Source organism: Zingiber officinale, chromosome 2B (assembly GCF_018446385.1).
Source record: "Zingiber officinale cultivar Zhangliang chromosome 2B, Zo_v1.1, whole genome shotgun sequence".
NCBI lineage: Eukaryota > Viridiplantae > Streptophyta > Magnoliopsida > Zingiberales > Zingiberaceae > Zingiber > Zingiber officinale.
In genome coordinates, this window is record NC_055989.1 from 35305900 (window position 1) to 35322865 (window position 16966).

Consider the following 16966-nt stretch of genomic DNA (forward strand, 5'->3'; position numbering starts at 1 on the left):
CTGAGACTGATTTGGATTTGACATTGAGTACCTCCACCATTCAGAATGGAAACTTGTTAATATTGAAAGTCACAGATAGAGCATTTCACCACAATGGACATTAATAACTGGTTCATATTAATGGAGAAATTTAAAGGTTCAATTGATAGCAAAGGAAGACTCCTAAAAAAAAAAAGAAATGGATTAAGGAACAAGTCAAAAATCTATAGCAAATGAAAAGGTAACTAAATTACTAGTTAATACGGGTTATATTGAGCGGATCCAGAGGATGACGTGGTAGTCATAGTCAAAGCGATGTAGCGGGCCAAGTCGAGATAGGGAGGTATTCCTCATGTGGTTTTGTTGATCGCCCAGCATCAAAGCTCTCAAGTCTTGCCCGGTAGTCCTAAAGCAGGACACTCAAAGAAACACGACCGGTTATAGACTCGATCGGGTATAAGGACCCTAGGACTTTACTCTGAAACTAAAAAAATAATGTGCTCGGTCAATCAATGGACAGTCGGGTTCAAGGGAGCTCGACCAACTGAAACGTCGTCCAGGTTCTAGACACTTAAGCCTTATAAAGTTCTTAATATAAGATTGGTCGGATGAAAGCAGATCAAATTTAAGACTTCCTGTGTGCACTCAATCAGGCAAAGACCTGGCAAGCCTAAAGACACTCACCCTTAGCAAGCTCTTAGCATATAATTGGTTGGGTAAAGGTTGATCAAGCAAAAGACTCTTTATGTTGTGCTTAGCCGGGAAAACACTGGACGAGCCTAAAGACACTTGACCTTATAAAGCTATTAGCATACGATTGGCTGGGTGAAGGCTAATCGAGCGTAGGGATCTCTATTTGCGCTCGGCCTGGCAAAGATCGGGCGGATTTAAGAACACTTAGCCTTGCAAAGTTCTAAATATACGACCGGCCAGTCTCAGTATGCCCAACTCCATAAATCTTCTAAGGAAAGGTCGATCAAAGGGCAAGTATATACTATCCAAATAAGAGCCAATTGTGATCAAGGTATCTAGCCCCATGTGAACCTCCAGGAGAGTTCAGCTGATGTGAAGATAATATATCTATTTTCTCTTTGTAAGATAAGTAGATGGATGGGTTTAATGTTCTTGATCTCAGTGACTTGCATAGGCTAATCAAACTTCAGGTTGCCTAGGTATAAATGCAGAATAGTTTCATATGAAACTCTAAATATATTTATAATAGGCAGTCTATCATACAACTTACATATTGTTAGCTTAATGACCGACTAAAATACATTCAGTAGAAGACATTCTTAATATACGACTAGCTTAATGGCCGACCGAGATATATTCAGTAGAGGGTAATCTAAGCATACGGCTGACTCAATGACTAGCCGAGATATATCTAACAAATAGATAGTCGACAATATTCTAACAGTCTATTAGATTTGTCAGGGAATATTCCTTCGAGACTTCCTCATTGATTGATTAGTTACAATAGTATACTCCTTTGATTACTTCATAAAGAGCCTAATTGATAAGCGATAAAAGAGGTACATCTATGGGTAGATAAAAGATTCCTCGGAGGATGATAACACAATGCGCAGGTTGTACTTCTCTCATCTTCTAACAAACTCTGAGGTACTCAGGTACCACCTTACAATGGCTGAGGTTATGTGAGGTGGCATAAAAAGGGGATCCTCTCCACTAGAAGGTACATAAACTTCCGCATCTGAACCCTACTTTCACATGAGCACTTTCCCTACTGTTCTCTCTCCACTTTCTGAAAAATGTACTGACTTGAGTGTTAGAAGGACTAGCCAGGGATTCCCACCCCGATCTTGGGTCACTAATGATTTTTTGGGTCATCGGAGTTGTTAGGGTCGATTTGTAGCTAGAGGGGGGGGGGGGGGGGAATAGCTCATCGCGCTTCGTTGTCTTGTTTTGATGATGATGATATGTAGCGAAAATACACACAAAGTGTGAGACCGTTGCGGCAGGCTAGAAGGGGGGGTTGAATAGCCCTGTAAAAATAAAACACAACCCTTCCCGACTTTTCAAACTAACACTTGCAAATAAAATAGAAAAGTAATAAATCAAAACAGAAAAAGACGAGGCACCAGATGTTTACTTGGTTACAACCGGGGAGGTTGTTAATCCAAGGAAATTGATCCCACTACTATTTCCTTCAGGCAGAGAAGACTCTTTTACAGTAATGTAGGCACAGAAAGAAAGAAGCTAATCTAAACAGTGGAAGCGCACAAGCGTTGTTACAATTTCTGAACTGATTTAAAAGCTTCTGGATCAAGGCTATATTTATAGCCTTGGTTTGGGCGCCTGGAGGGATAAAACTTTATCCCCCAATATTCAGATCGCGTTTGACGCGATCTGGTCAACAAACCAGGTCCGGGCACCTGGAAGGGTTCCGGGCGCCCCGGGCTGCTCGGGGCGCCCGGAAGGGTTTCGGGCGCCCCGGGCTGCTCCGGGCGCTCGGAATGGTTCTGGGCGCCCCAGAGCCTAAAGTCAACAGGTGTTGACTTTTTCATCCGGGGACCACTGCTCCGGTTCAGTTCGCCTCGGTCCGGGTCTTCAACTCTGAATCTGCTTGCTTGGGTGATCTCTGCCATCCGGAAAAAGGCTCACCCAAACCCAACTTCCGGTCTTCTCGAGCGGGCTTCCCTCCGGCTTCTCGTCCGCCGACGTACTAATCCGTAATTTTCGTCCCTCGGATGCACCGCGTGCCGTCCTTCTTGCTAGCTGCGTCTCTTGCTCCTCGAGCAGTCTTCCGCTCCGGCTTTCGTCCCTCGGAACCACTGCACGCTTTATTCTCGTCCGCCGGTGTACTCTTCTACAGCGCCTCATCCCTCGGGCGCACCGCATGCCTTCCTTCTTGTTAGTTACGTCTTCCACTCGACTACCTGTGCTCCTAAGCTCCTGCACACTTAGACACCATGTTAGAAATACACAGGACCTAACTTAACTTGTTGATCACACCAAAACAACCTTGGAGTTCCAACAATCTCCCCCTTTTTGATGTGAGCAATCCAAGTTAAGCTATGGTAAAAATAGACATAAATAAACTTAACTAACTTTGAAATTAAGTGCAAAAATAAAACAAGTTAAATTTTGGTCTACCTCCCCCTAAACTTATACTTTTCCTTCTCCCCCTTTGATCACAAAAAAGATTGGGTTCCAAGTAAAATAATCTAAGGGTTAAAGACTTTGAAAAAATATTTCTAAAAATGTTCTAAGTTTTAAAAAAAAATTGTCTAAGTAATTTGAATAGAAGTTTCTAGTTTCAGGAAAAAGTTTTTAACTTAGGAAAAAAATAATTTTTGAGAGTTTTTCAAAAAAAATTCTAAGTAAAAAATATTTTTGAGATAAATTTAAAAAAATTTCTAACTTAAATCTTTAAGAATTTGTAAGTTAAAAATATTTTTAAAAAATTTCTAAGTAAAAAAAATTCTAACTTAGGCAAAAATATCTTCTGAAAATTTTTCTAAGTATAAAAGAGAAGTTTTCTAAGAAAAAAAAACACTCAAGAATTTTTCTAAAAAAAATTGTTAGACTTTGCAAAAATTCTTTTTGGAAAAAAAATGTTTGAAAAACTCTAAAAGCATTAATTAATTCTAATATTAATATTTTATTAGTAAGTTAATTAAACTTTTATTTCAATATTTTGACTTCCAGGTCGTAGTGAGACACTAGGCTTTCTTGGTTATTGGAGCAACAACCACTTCCTTAGACAAAGTCTCATAGAGAAATTCACTGTTTAATTTTCTCACTGAAGGCGCTAATTTCGTTTAAACTTTAGACTAAGCAAGATTTAGGAACCGAATATAGGTTCCAGCCTACTGGATTGAGTAAATGTTTCTTAGGTACATATTTTCTTGAAATATTCCTAATTTGTCCTTAGTGATATCTATAATATCAATTTAAAATTTTAAATTTTCTAAAATTAGATGAGCATTCATGATTTTTCAAATTATCTATTTGAATTTTCAGATCTTTATTTTCTAATTTTAATTTCTCATTTTCTAATTTTGATTTGTCTAATTCTTCTAAGGGACAGGACTTAGCTAAAATTATTTTAAAATTTTTATTTTTATTTTCTAATTTGCAGCAATCTTTTATTAAAAGTTTAATGAACTTAAACATTTTGTGGGGAGGAAGAGATCGTACCTGACTTACCTTGTCGATCTCATTGTCCGTTTCTCCCCCTGAACTGCTGCTTGCTTCTGACGTGGCTCCCCCTTCATCGATGCTCTCGATGCTCATTTTGGAAGAGCTTGACTCGCAGTCATCATCTTGATGACTTGCCATTAGAGCAAGTCTGGAGAATGCCTCGACTTCCGACTCCAACGACGTATCGTCCCACGTCACTTTTAGGGCCTTTCGTTTTTGGATAGGCTTCTTACCCTTCTCCTTGTCCTTGTTCTTAAGCTTGGGGTAGTTGTCCTTGACGTGCCCTTTTTCATTGCAGTGGTAGCAGCGGATCGTCCTTTTCTTCTTCCCCTGCGGATGGTTAGTAGATCTGGATTTACAAAGTTTCTTGAATCTTCTTACCATCATTACCATTTCCTCGTCGTCAAGAGAAGATTCCGACTCTGGTTCGTCTCTCAAAGCTTTGAGGGTGACGTTGTTCTTGGGCTCCTTCATTCCTGCACATCTTGACTCATGCACTTCAAATGTTGAAAAGAATTCTTCTAACGAATTTTTTTCTAAATCTTTAGAAATGTAAAAGGCATATACTAATGATGCCCATTTGGTATTTCTAGGAAAGGAATTCAGTGCGTACCTGAGAGAATCTCGGTTACTTACCTTTTCTCCGAGATTTGAAAGTCCGGTAATGATTTCTTTTATTCTTGAGTGCAGATGCACGACTGTCTCGTCTTCCCCAAGTCGTAGGCTGGTGAGCTGATTGCGAAATAGATCTCGTCTAGCGAGCTTGGCTTCGGACGCCCCTTCGTGCAGCTCGAGGAACTTCTCCCAAAGTTCCTTTGCCGAGTCGTAGTTCCTGATTCTGTTGACTTCTTGAGGTGGAAGAACACTTAGCAGATGATATTCTGCATTGTCGTTCGCCACGAAGTCGACCTGCTCCTTTTTTGTCCAATTGTTTTTCTCCTTACCTTCCGGTGCTGTAAAACCAAATTCTATTGTAAGCATTAATTCAAAATCGATGGTAAAGAATACCTGCATCAGCTTTTTCCAAGTGGCGAAATCCCCTTCAAATTTCGGTGGGCGGATGCTTGGTCCGACCATCTCGTTGCTTCGTTCGGCGGTTAGTCCTCCTGAAGCACCTCGACTCTGATGCCACTTGTGGGACCGTTGCAGCTTGCTAGAAGGAGGGGTTGAATAGCCCTGTAAAAATAAAACACAACCCTTTCCGACTTTTCAAACTAACACTTGCATATAAAATAGAAAAGCAATAAATCAAAACAGAAAAAGACGAGGCACCAGATGTTTACTTGGTTACAACTGGGGAGGTTGTTAATCCAAGGAAAATGATTGCACTATTATCTCCTACAGGCAGAGAAGCCTCTTTTACAACAATGTAGGCACAGAAAGAAAGAAGCTAATCTAAACAGTGGAAGTGCACAGGCGTTGTTACAATTTCTGAACTGATTTAAAAACTTTTGGATCAAGGCTATATTTATAGCCTTGGTCGGGGCGCTTGGAAGGGGTTCTGGGTGCCCTAAGGGGATAAAACTTTATCCCCCAATGTTCAAATCACGTTTGACGTGATCTGGTTAACAAACCAGGTCCGGGCGCCCGGAATGGTTCCGGGTGCCCCGGAGCCTAAAGTCAACAGATGTTGACTTTTTCATCCGGGGACCACTGCTCCGGTTCAGTTCGCCTCGGTCTGGGTCTTTAACTCTGGATCCGCTTGATTGAGTGATCTCTTTCATCCGGAAAAGGGCTCACCCAAACTCAACTTCTGGTCTTCTCGAGTGGGCTTCCCTCCGGCTTCTCGTCCCTCGGAATCGCCGTGTGTTTCCTTCTCGTCTGCCTGCGTACTCATCCGCAGTCTTCGTCCCTCGGACGCACCGCGTGTCGTCCTTCTTGCTAGCTACGTCTCTTGCTCCTCGAGCAGTCTTCCGCTCTGGCTTTCGTCCCTCGGAACCACCGCACGCTTCCTTCTCGTCCGCCGGTGTACTCTTTCGCAGCGCCTCGTCCCTCGGACGCACCGCGTGCCGTCCTTCTCGTTAGCTGCGTCTTCCACTCGACTACCTGTGCTCCTAAGCTCCTGCACACTTAGACACCAGGTTAGAAATACACAGGACCTAACTTAACTTGTTGATCACATCAAAACAACCTTGGGGTTCCAACATAAAGTACACTCACAATGCTAACGCTAAGATATATTTGGTATCCACCTCAATAAGAGGTGACTAATCCAAGAATCCGACCCTTACTCATTCATCTACTAATAAAACACTCCTTCTTGATAACTACCGAAGGCAGAGAAGCCTTGTACAAACTCTCAATACAAGAAGAAAGAAAAGGAAGTAAATACAAGTAAAATCTTACAAGATTTACAACATAAAATCCAAACCCTAGCTTCTTCTTCTTGTGTGGAACGCCTTTTGATCTTGGAAGTGAAACAACATTTTACTCTAAGAAAGCTTCAAGAACTAGCATGAATAGCTGAGAGTGATTGATGTGCATAGATTATATACACTTTTATGCATACTTTGACACACATCTACTTATATTTCATTAGCATAATCTATGTTTATTGCACCCTATTTCATTATAATATCATACTTTTATTATATTCTATTCAGAGATATGCTCTTTATATATTTTGATTGACAGGATGCATATTGGAGTGAAAATGGAGTAAAAACGCACATGAGAATAACTTTTGAAGAAATCAAGCCACGACCGTGTCAATATCCTGTGGCCAGATAGCATACGGTCATGCCAAATGGCACGACTGTGCCAACTTTCTAGAGGCGAAGAAGGCCACGACTGTGTGATTCCACACGACCGTGTGACTCAACCCGAGAGGAAGTCTGGTGAGGCTATGTGGATCTCACACGGTCGTGCCACGGGGTCGTGTCACCTCCGCAAGCATGACCAGAACATAGTCGTGTAGATCTACACGGTCGTGCAACATTCCAAAGAAGAGGCAAGGCCAGGCCATGTGTGCCACACGACCGTGTAAGGGATCCAGAGGCCAAGATTAGCATGGTCGTGTGAGCCACACAACCATGTGAGCAAACCAGAGAAAGAATAATACACGACCGTGTGAAGGCCACACGGTCGTATGACCTTGGCCGAGAGCAAAACAGCCAGGGTCGTGTATGCCACACGGTCGTGGCACGGGTCATGTGGTACCCATGCTCTGCTCTATAAAAGGGGGTTTTCTCCTATTTTCACTAATCTTTGGCTTGGGGCTCACCCCCATTCCTTGGAGAAGGGTTCTCTGTAGGATCGAAAAGAATTTAGATATCTCCATAAGGGTATGATATTGTTCACTTTGGGCCTAAGCCCTCATGGTTTTGCTCTTGGGCTATACCTAAAAGGCCTCACACTAATAGATATATCTTTTCTCTAACTCATGATCTTTCTCATGTATTTTCAATGTGGGACTATGTTTGCAACCTTGTAATCCCAACAATCCCCCCTCAAACAAGAACCACAGGCTTCCCACGTTCGATCCTCGACCCACCATGTCTTCTTGCCCCTTGGTCCACCTGACCTACTAAGACTTCCTTGCCTAGCCGCAACTAGGACTTCCTACCTGGTGTCTAGTCCTCTTGATCTGAATATAGGAGCCCCCACTTTCTTTGTTCGAGGTCAATATTATACCCACATGGCTCAATCAGACCATAACTCTCATGCACAGTCGGCAGTTAAACCTTCTGGCAGTTCGGCCTCTGATACCAATTGTAGGATCGAAAAAAATTTAGATATCTTCACAAGGGTATGATATTATCCACTTTGGGCCTAAGCCTTCATGGTTTTGCTCTTGGGTTCTACCCAAAAGGTCTCACACCAATAGAGATATTTTTTCTCTTATAAACCCATGATTTTTCCCATGTATTTTCAATGTGGGACTATGTTTGCAACCTTGCAACCCCAACATTTTCCCCCTTGGAGGTGTTAGAATGTATACTAAAAGTCTAGCTTTTTGTATAAAACATTTATAAGAATTACATTGGTCAAATATCTACATTTATATTAAGTGTAGTTACCCATTTAATTTATATTGTAGATAATATGGTGTGTGGTGCCACACAGAAGATCATGTTATCAACTCCTTATAAATTATAAATAGTAGCTCACAACCAAGATGGAATGAGACAAACCATTGGAGTGGTTGTAGTGTAATTTGATATTAGTTTATCTTGATTGTAAAATTACACTAGTACACTATGAGTGTATTGAGCAGGACCATTTGAGGTAGTTTCTTTTTATACTGATTACATAAAAGAACAAAACATCTGTTATTATGGAAGTACGTACTCTTAATCATGATATAATAACAAGCACGTATACTTAATATTTATTTCTTTAATTTATCAAAGGGTGAGATTTAGTTCATTAAATCAATAGACCCGATAAGTTGGGAAGTGATATTATTTATATGGTGTGTTGTTGATTATAGAATGAAACTGTGTCCTAGTAATCTAAGTTGGTGATGTCCCCTTGAGGAGCTCATAAGGATTGTCATGTAAACCCTGCAGGTGGACTTAGTCTAACATGACAATAAGGTTGAGTGGTACTACTCTTGGAGCTAGATATTAATTAAGTGAGTTGTTAGTAACTCATTTAATTAATGTGCATTCAATATCTTAAACACAGGGAGACTAACACACTCATGATAAGAAGGAGCCCATATTGTAATATGGGATTGGTGCGGTAGTGCAATAATAACTCTTTAGTGGTATGAGTTATTATTGATGAACTTGAGTTGGGTGTTCGGGGTGAACACGGGAAGCTCAAGCTCATTGGGAGATTAAAACCAATTTCTCCTCTCGGTCCTTGTTGTAGCCTTTTATTTATAAAGCTTTATATCCACTTAAATCCTAGCTTCTTACCCATCTTGATGTGGCCAGCCAAGCCAAGCTTGGAGCCCAATCTAGGGCCGGCCAAGCCAAAGATTAGAGCCAAGTTGTGGTCGGCCAAGCTTGGAGCCCAAGCTAGGTGGCCGACCACATAAAAATTAAAAGGGTATTTTAAATTTTAAAATTTTTCCTTTTGTGGAAGCCATGGTTTTAAAAGAGAGTTTTTAAATTTTAAAATCTTTCCTTTTATAGCTTTCTACAAAGGATTAAGAGAGAGGTTTGATATCTTTCCTTATTTGTAGTTAAAAGAAAGATTTTAATTTTTGATAAAACTTTCCATTTTTGTAACCATCCAAATGTTTTTAAAAGATAGATTTTAATTTATACAATTTTTCTTTTATAACCAACAAGGGATTTAAAAGAGAAATTTTCTATTAAAAATTTCTTACGAGAAACAAATAAGAAAGTTTTAATTTTATGTTTGAAACTTTCCTTATTTGGAGCACATGTGTAGGGCCGGCCATGACAAGCATTAAAAGGAAGTTTTAATTTTTTGTTTTAAAACTTTCCTTTTTAGTCATTGGCAAGGAAAATAAGGAAGTTTTAATTATGTTTAAAACTTTCTTTTTTTTCTAAGACCAAGGATTATAAAAGAGATGGAGGGGGTACCTCATGAGATAACACATCTTCTATTCTTCTCTTCCAATCCATTGGTGGCCGACCCTCTTCCTTTTCTATTCTCCTTTTGTTTTCTTCCTTGGAGGCTGGCGGCATCGAGTTTGGTGATCTCTTGGTGGCCGATTGCTTGAAGGAGAAGAAGAAGAGAAGGAAGCTCTCTTATCTAGCATCCCTTGGAGGTTAGTTGGTGGCCGAAACTTGGAAGCAAAGGAAGAAGCTTGGGTGGATTTCATCTTGGAATATTGTTGTCCACACGATGTCCAAGAGAAGGAGAGGAATACAATAGAAGATCAAGAGGTCTATAAGCTACAAAAGGTATAACTAGTTATTTGTTTCCACATCATAACTAGTTCATCTTTTTATATAGATCTTGAAAAACCAAACACAAGAGGTTATCGGTTTTAGGTTATCGTTTTGTTATCGATTTTATTTTTTGATTTCATGTTTCGATATTGTGCTTCTATTGAGGTCTCTGTAGTTAAACCTAGTTTACTGTAAGAAGTTAAATATCTGATTTCTTTGAAAGGCTTTGTTTAGGAAGTGGTGGATGATCCAATACCCAAGAAGGCCTAATGCCTCGCCATGTTTAACTTGGAAGATGATCTTTAAAATAGATATTTAATTAACTTCTGTAATATGGTTTAACTTATGAAGAACACATTGATTAAACTTGGAGTAAAAATGTGTAAGTATCGTTTCTAATCCAAGTTTAACTTCTGAAGGATAATTTGGATTAATAATGTTAAGCATCGTTTGCAATCCAAATTTAACTTCAGTAGAGCACATGGGTAGCTAGGATAGTTCTATGCTTATATAAATTTTTGTACAAGGGAACTAGAATGGTATTCCGAGTAGCAACCAACAGGAGGAACCCTAGATCTTCCATCTTCGCTGATCTGTCCATCTCCAGAGCAAGGGTTGCAAGTAATAAGACCGACGACACATAGATAAGCATTCCTCTCTTCTCTATCTCTTGTTTTGGAGTGTGGAATGCTTAATTTCTTGTCTCTTATTTGTAAATCCTTTGCTATGGAGTAGATCTCTAGATCTAGGATGTAGGAAGTAGCTATGATGTGATTGTGAATGTATGAACTATATTTTTGGATATTTTCCTATGCAATGATGTGTTTATATCATCATCTATGTGTGTTGTGCCTTGTATGCGTTTGACGAAATATGTGTGAGGTAAATCCATGTATATGTAGGGTTAGATCACCATGTAGAGGAAGAGCCTTGGAATGTAAAATCATGGGATCTTGTGACAGAAGGTATCCCTTACTTGCTACAGTAGTTCCTTGAAATGGGGATCAATTCTTGTTAGGAAGATTATTAAAGTTTAGAGGATTCACCTAAATTAATGCTAGGAAGTGACTTGTGTAATCTAGGAACGTGGACCGTGGGCCCTTGTATAAGAAGGATGTTCCCTATAATCGAACTTCCTAAATTACCTCTTCTACATAATTGTATTAATCTACTGTTAGAAAGTGATCTGTGTAATCTAGGAACGTGGACCGTGGGTCCTTGTGACAGAAGGATGTTCCCTATAATCGGACTTCCTAAATTACCTCTTCTACTTAATGGTGGTAGAACTTGGGTAAACTCTTTAATGTGATCTTCGCGGGATAGTATCAGACTTTAGTTAAAACTCCTACACAAGTGTAAGCATGGAGTTAGGGAGATGAATAATGCATAGGGACATTAACTAGCATCACAACGAAACTGAAATCCTAGTATCTATCCATCCCAAAATCCAACTCTCCCTCTTTCTCTACTCTTTACATTCGCTCTTTTCTTCACTCTCTCTTTTCCAACCAATGTTACATTTGTCTAGATAATTTGCCATGCGAAGTTAACTAGTGCTTAATCAATAGTCCCTGTGAGATCGATAATCTTTTATATTACTGATAATGTAACCGTGCACTTACGGTGACGTAACAAGTTTTTGGCACCGTTGTCGGGGACTGTTTCCGATTAACATTAGTTGATTAGCATATGAGTTACTCTAGACAATTTTTTTTTTCTTTTGCCTTTTCTTTCTTGTTTTCATTATGCACTTTCTTTCTTGCAATTTAAATTCTGCATTTTCTTTTTATTTTTCATATAGCATTTTATTTCTTGTCTTTATTTCTTCATTTTTGTTTTTTCTCATAATTTTTTTCTTAGATATTCATGAGCACTAACATGTCAAGCAAGCCTTTGAGAGAATTTTTTGCACCTATTTCTGTAAGATTTTTTTATCTCTGATTGTATAACCTCATATTGAAGCAAAAAGTTTCCAACTAGACCCATAGTTAATTGTTATGATACAAGGTTAAAAATTTGGAGGAGAAGTATCAGAAAACCCTTATCTGCACCTTGAGACATTTTTAGAGCTTTGTGATATGGTGAACTGTGAAGGAGTGTCAGCGGATGCAGTTCGATTGATGACATTTCCTTTCAGTATCAGAGATAAAGCAAGGACTTGGTTATATTCTCTCCGTCCTCAAAGCATTACAAGTTGGAAACAATTGGAGCAGAAATTTCTGAATCATTTTTTTCCCTCCAAGCAAAACAGTGTATATGAGGAATTGCATTACAAATTTTGTTTAGACAGATGGAGAATCATTATTTGAAGCATGAGATAGATTCAAGAGTCTACAAAGACAATGCCCTCATCATGATTTGGAAAAATGGCCGACCTTGCACATATTTTATAGAAAAATTTCTTTCACAAATAAATATTTATTGGATTCATCAGCTGGAGGTTCTTTTATGAACAAGAGTATGGATGAAGCATATACATTAATTAATTAAGTGGCATTGAACCTCTATGAATGGTCGAATAAAAGTTGGATGGAATCTCCTTCATAAATTCAAGAAGTGTGATGTGCGTAAATATTATGATCATTTATACATGTTTTAACGCACATTCACTTACTTTATACGTATATATTCTTTGCATGATCGTCTCTTTTATCATGTACTAATCATATATACTCTTTTGTTTGGATATCTGCTCTTTATTTAGTTGTGTTGGCAGGGACAATTTTCAAAGCAAAAACAGCAATTATTGACATACCAGAACGAGCCAGAGAACATGGTCGTGCAACCTCACACGACCATGTGGCCAAACTGAAGAGGAGCAGTGCACGACCATGCAACTCTTGCACGACCGTGCGGCGAACCAGAGGTAGATCAGAGCATGGCCATGCAAACTTGCACGATCGTACCCCTCACGACCGAAGCCAAGCAAGGAACGGCTGTGTCCCAGGAGCTGAGCCCAAAGTTCACACGAGCGTGCAAATTGGCACGGTCATGCAGCGCAACTAGAGACAAGAAAGGGCACAACTGTGCCATATTGGCACGGCTGTGCCGCCACAGTCGTGCCCTTGCCTATAAAAGGGTTTTAACCCTTCTTCTCAAGGGGGAGAGCCAAGAAGCGAGCCATCAATAGGAGAATCACCTTGGTGCCGTTCCATGCCGTCCAGGACCTCTGTTCAGTGATCTTTCATCACCACATCAACTCCAGAAGCAAAGGATTGGATCCGAAGATCACTCGTCGTCGTTGGATACACATACTTCTTCTTTCTCTCTTCTTGTTTGAGGATGCTTATTTACATTATGTCTTCGAGTTTTTCTCCGGCGTCTATGAAGTAGATTCCTTGTTCTAGGATGAGGGAGTAATTGTGGATTGGTTTTGATGTAATACTCATATTGATGCTTTATTTCATTGGATGATTTCGCTTGTTTTGTTTCGACTACTCGATCTCTATATCGTGTTAATTGATTGTGTAGGAATTGCCAACCTCGTAGAGGGAATATCTTAGATTATACACCCGAGGGGCCCTAGTGACAGGGGTAACCCGTTCACGGACATCTAGGGTACTTCCTTGAAAGGAGAGGCAACTTTTCCACAAGGAAGTAAGAGACCAAACTAAGCTCCTTATTTCTATCCTTAATGACACCAATTAGAGTTGCGTTCTTGTGATTTACCGAGGCGCCCTAGTGACAGGGGTTAATCGTAATAGGATTTCATAGGGATCTTCTCTATTTGGTACTTAAGGATAGTTGCTTTAGCTTCCGGCGAATGCATGTTGATGGACAATGAGTAAAGGATAGAATGTGATACGCTAATACCACCACAATGAAACTAAACTCCTAGGACTCTTCATAAATTAAGTCAATTGCTTCTACTTTTCTAGTTCTCGTTTCTGCTTCCCAATCTCGTTTCTTTAGATAACTTACAACCATCAGTAGTTTAGCTAATCCAAAGTGATCCATCGCTAGTGCTTATAACCAGTCATCGTGGGATCGATAATCTTTATTACTGACGATGAATCTGTGCACTTGTAGTTTGTAATAAGTTTTTGGCGCCGTTGTCGGAGACTATGTCTATAACATTAGCGAAAGTCATATTAGATTAGACTAGACTTAGTTTCTTTTTCCTTTATCTTTTCTTTTTCTAATATTTTACATTTTAGAGATAAATAATTTTATTTTTACTTTTCTTTATTTTTTACATTTTTTATTAAAAATCCTGTATATATATATATATATATATATAATATTATTTCACTTTCTTCTTTACTATATTCTGTATCTTGTTTTTACATGCGAAGAGCTAATCTTTCAGGATAACTTCTACCGTTTGATCTAGAGATCGATAGGACTTTCCTGAGAAGAAGAAACCTACAGAAAGAATTTCAAGCCGCATAGGAATCTTCAGAGATGACTGACAAATTGTTAAAGGACTACGCAACACCTTATGCACGAGGGGTTCGATCTAGCATCACTCGACCACCAATCGAAGCCAATAATTTTGAAATCAAGCCTATAGTAATCCACATGGTTCAGTAGAATCAATTCGGAGGAGGACCGCACGATGATCCAAACCATCACTTAGAGCTTTTCTACGAGATTTGCGGTACTATGAAAGTGAATGGGGTCCCTCCAGAATCAGTAAGACTACTTCTTTTTGGATTCTCCCTGAAAGACAGAGCCAAGTAGTGGCTAAATTCTCTTCCAACAAACAACATAACATCTTGGGAGCAGTGTGAATAAAAATTTTTGCCAAGCAAAACTACTCACATGAGGAATTTGATCGGAAGCTTCAAACAGATAGAGTCAGAATCATTATTTGAAGCCTGGGACAGATTCAAAAGTATGCTGAGACAGTGCCCCTATCATGGCCTTGAGAAATGGTTGATTCTACACACATTCTACAATGGATTCAACTATCACATGAAGGTATCCTTCAATTCTGCAGCAGGAGGAGCACTAATGAACAAGAGCCTTAATGAAGCTGAAGATATCATAGAGAATGTGGCACAGAACCACCATCAGTGGGCAAATGAAAGATCTTGTAGTTCTTTCTCAGGGAATCCAATAAAGGTGTCAGGAAAATTTGACGTAGATGCAGTCACACTAATGTCTACAAAGCTGGACGCCCTGACCAAGAAGTTTGAGGCCATGGGAAGCAACACAACCAATGCAATAGTTTGTATTTGTGAAACTTGCGAAAGTATGGATCATGCTCAAGATACTTGCCCCCTAGGGCCAATACAGGCACAGATAAACCAACTTGAGCAATGCGATGCGATAGTCAGTTACAACCAGAAGTAAAACAATCCGTACTCCAACACATACAACCCTGGATGGAGGAACCCCCCAAATTTCTCATATCGGAATAATCAGGACCAAGGACCAGCAAAACAAAGCTATCAACCTGGACAACAGAGCTACCCATCTGGACAACAGACTTATCTATTAGTATTAACCCTAGTGTCAATTATGAGATGATTGTAATGGGCACATTTTTGTATCATATTTTATTATAAATAAAAGGCAAAGTTGATTATTATATTTATTTCAGTTCAGTGGCAATTGAATAAATATAATAATGTCCTTGGGTAGTAGGTTCTTATCTACAATATATCAATTAGTTGAATTGATAATGAGATATGTAGATATATATAGAACACTACTCTTAACTATTCCTAGTCAAGCATTAATATACAAGGACAATATTAATGTATTGAGACTAGCATGTAGGTCAACGAATGACTTAATCTCACAAGTCATGGATACGAGATATTAGGTTGATACATGGGTATATATTAGAGAATATATACTGAATGATCCGCCATGAGAATGTTTCATGGATCGTTATATGAGTATCATAAACATTCTCATGTGACTATTGGTATGAATAGTCCTTGGACCTGAAGTCACTACAGTTCCCTACATAAGGAGTTGTGTACTTTGGTATCGACAAACGTCACATGTAACAAGGTGGACAATAAAGTCGATCACTATGTATGTAATGAATTATGCGGAGGGATGTGAGTGATGTAGATAGGATCAATCTCTTCCATATGACGGAAGCGATATCTGTGGGCCCCTTGATTAGTTGGACACAAGAAAGCATGGCCATGTGCAAATGAGTCAATATGAGATATTGAGTTTATTTGATTGAATGTGTCTACTTAGAGAACAGGAAACACAAAGGTTGATAAGAGGATGACACGGTCTATGCCTCATTGATCAACCTAAATATCAAAAATAGAGGGACCAAGTCATACAAGATAATAGCCACGGACAGGTTATGTCAGATTTTAACCTTCTCGTCACTTGGGTAGCAATGATGCCTTGCTAGATGCCACTCATTGCTTATGTATCTAAATGTTGATTTGGGTACATTGCCAATATTACGAGAACCTATTGGGTCACACACAAAGAACAAGTAGATTTGGAGATATATTCATATGATGAATAATTGGATTAAGTCTAATCCGAATTGGACTTATTGAGTTAGACTCAATTGAATCTAATTATTAGATTAAGTCCAATTCAAACTAGACTAGAGAAAGTCAATTCAAATTAATGAAATAGTGATTCAATGAATTTGAATTGTATGAGGATTAATTGAGTAAGACTCAATTGAATTAGACTTGAGTTAGACTCAAGTGGATTAGACTTGAGTTAGACTCAAGTGAGACTTAATGGAGGCATTCATTGAATTTTGAATTCAATGAATCATTTCATTCAATTCAATTTTCAAATTTGATTTGAAAATGAGGAGTTTTGAAAATGAGGAGTTTTCAAATGTGATCCCTAATGGAGAGTGAATGAGCATTAAGGCTCATTAATGGAATTAATGATTATTAAGTATTTTCATTAGATGAAAATCCTTAAGCCATTTTTCTTCTCATTTTTCATAACTTCTTCATCATCTCCTCCCTCTCTTCTCCTCTTGGCCGAATCCTCTTTCTAAGGCTGCTAGCACAACCTTAGGTGGTAGGCATCTCCACTTAGTGAGTTTGTGAGACAAACGA

The 16966-nt window shown here is 39.1% G+C and overlaps 1 non-coding gene across 1 annotated transcript; it reads right to left on the reverse strand.

Annotated features, from left to right (window-relative positions):
• Positions 1-12210: 12210 nt before the first annotated feature.
• Positions 12211-12316, reverse strand: LOC122049807. Its single transcript, XR_006131063.1, has one exon. It is a non-coding gene; the product is annotated as a small nucleolar RNA R71 (small nucleolar RNA).
• Between the last annotated feature and the right edge of the window lie 4650 nt (positions 12317-16966).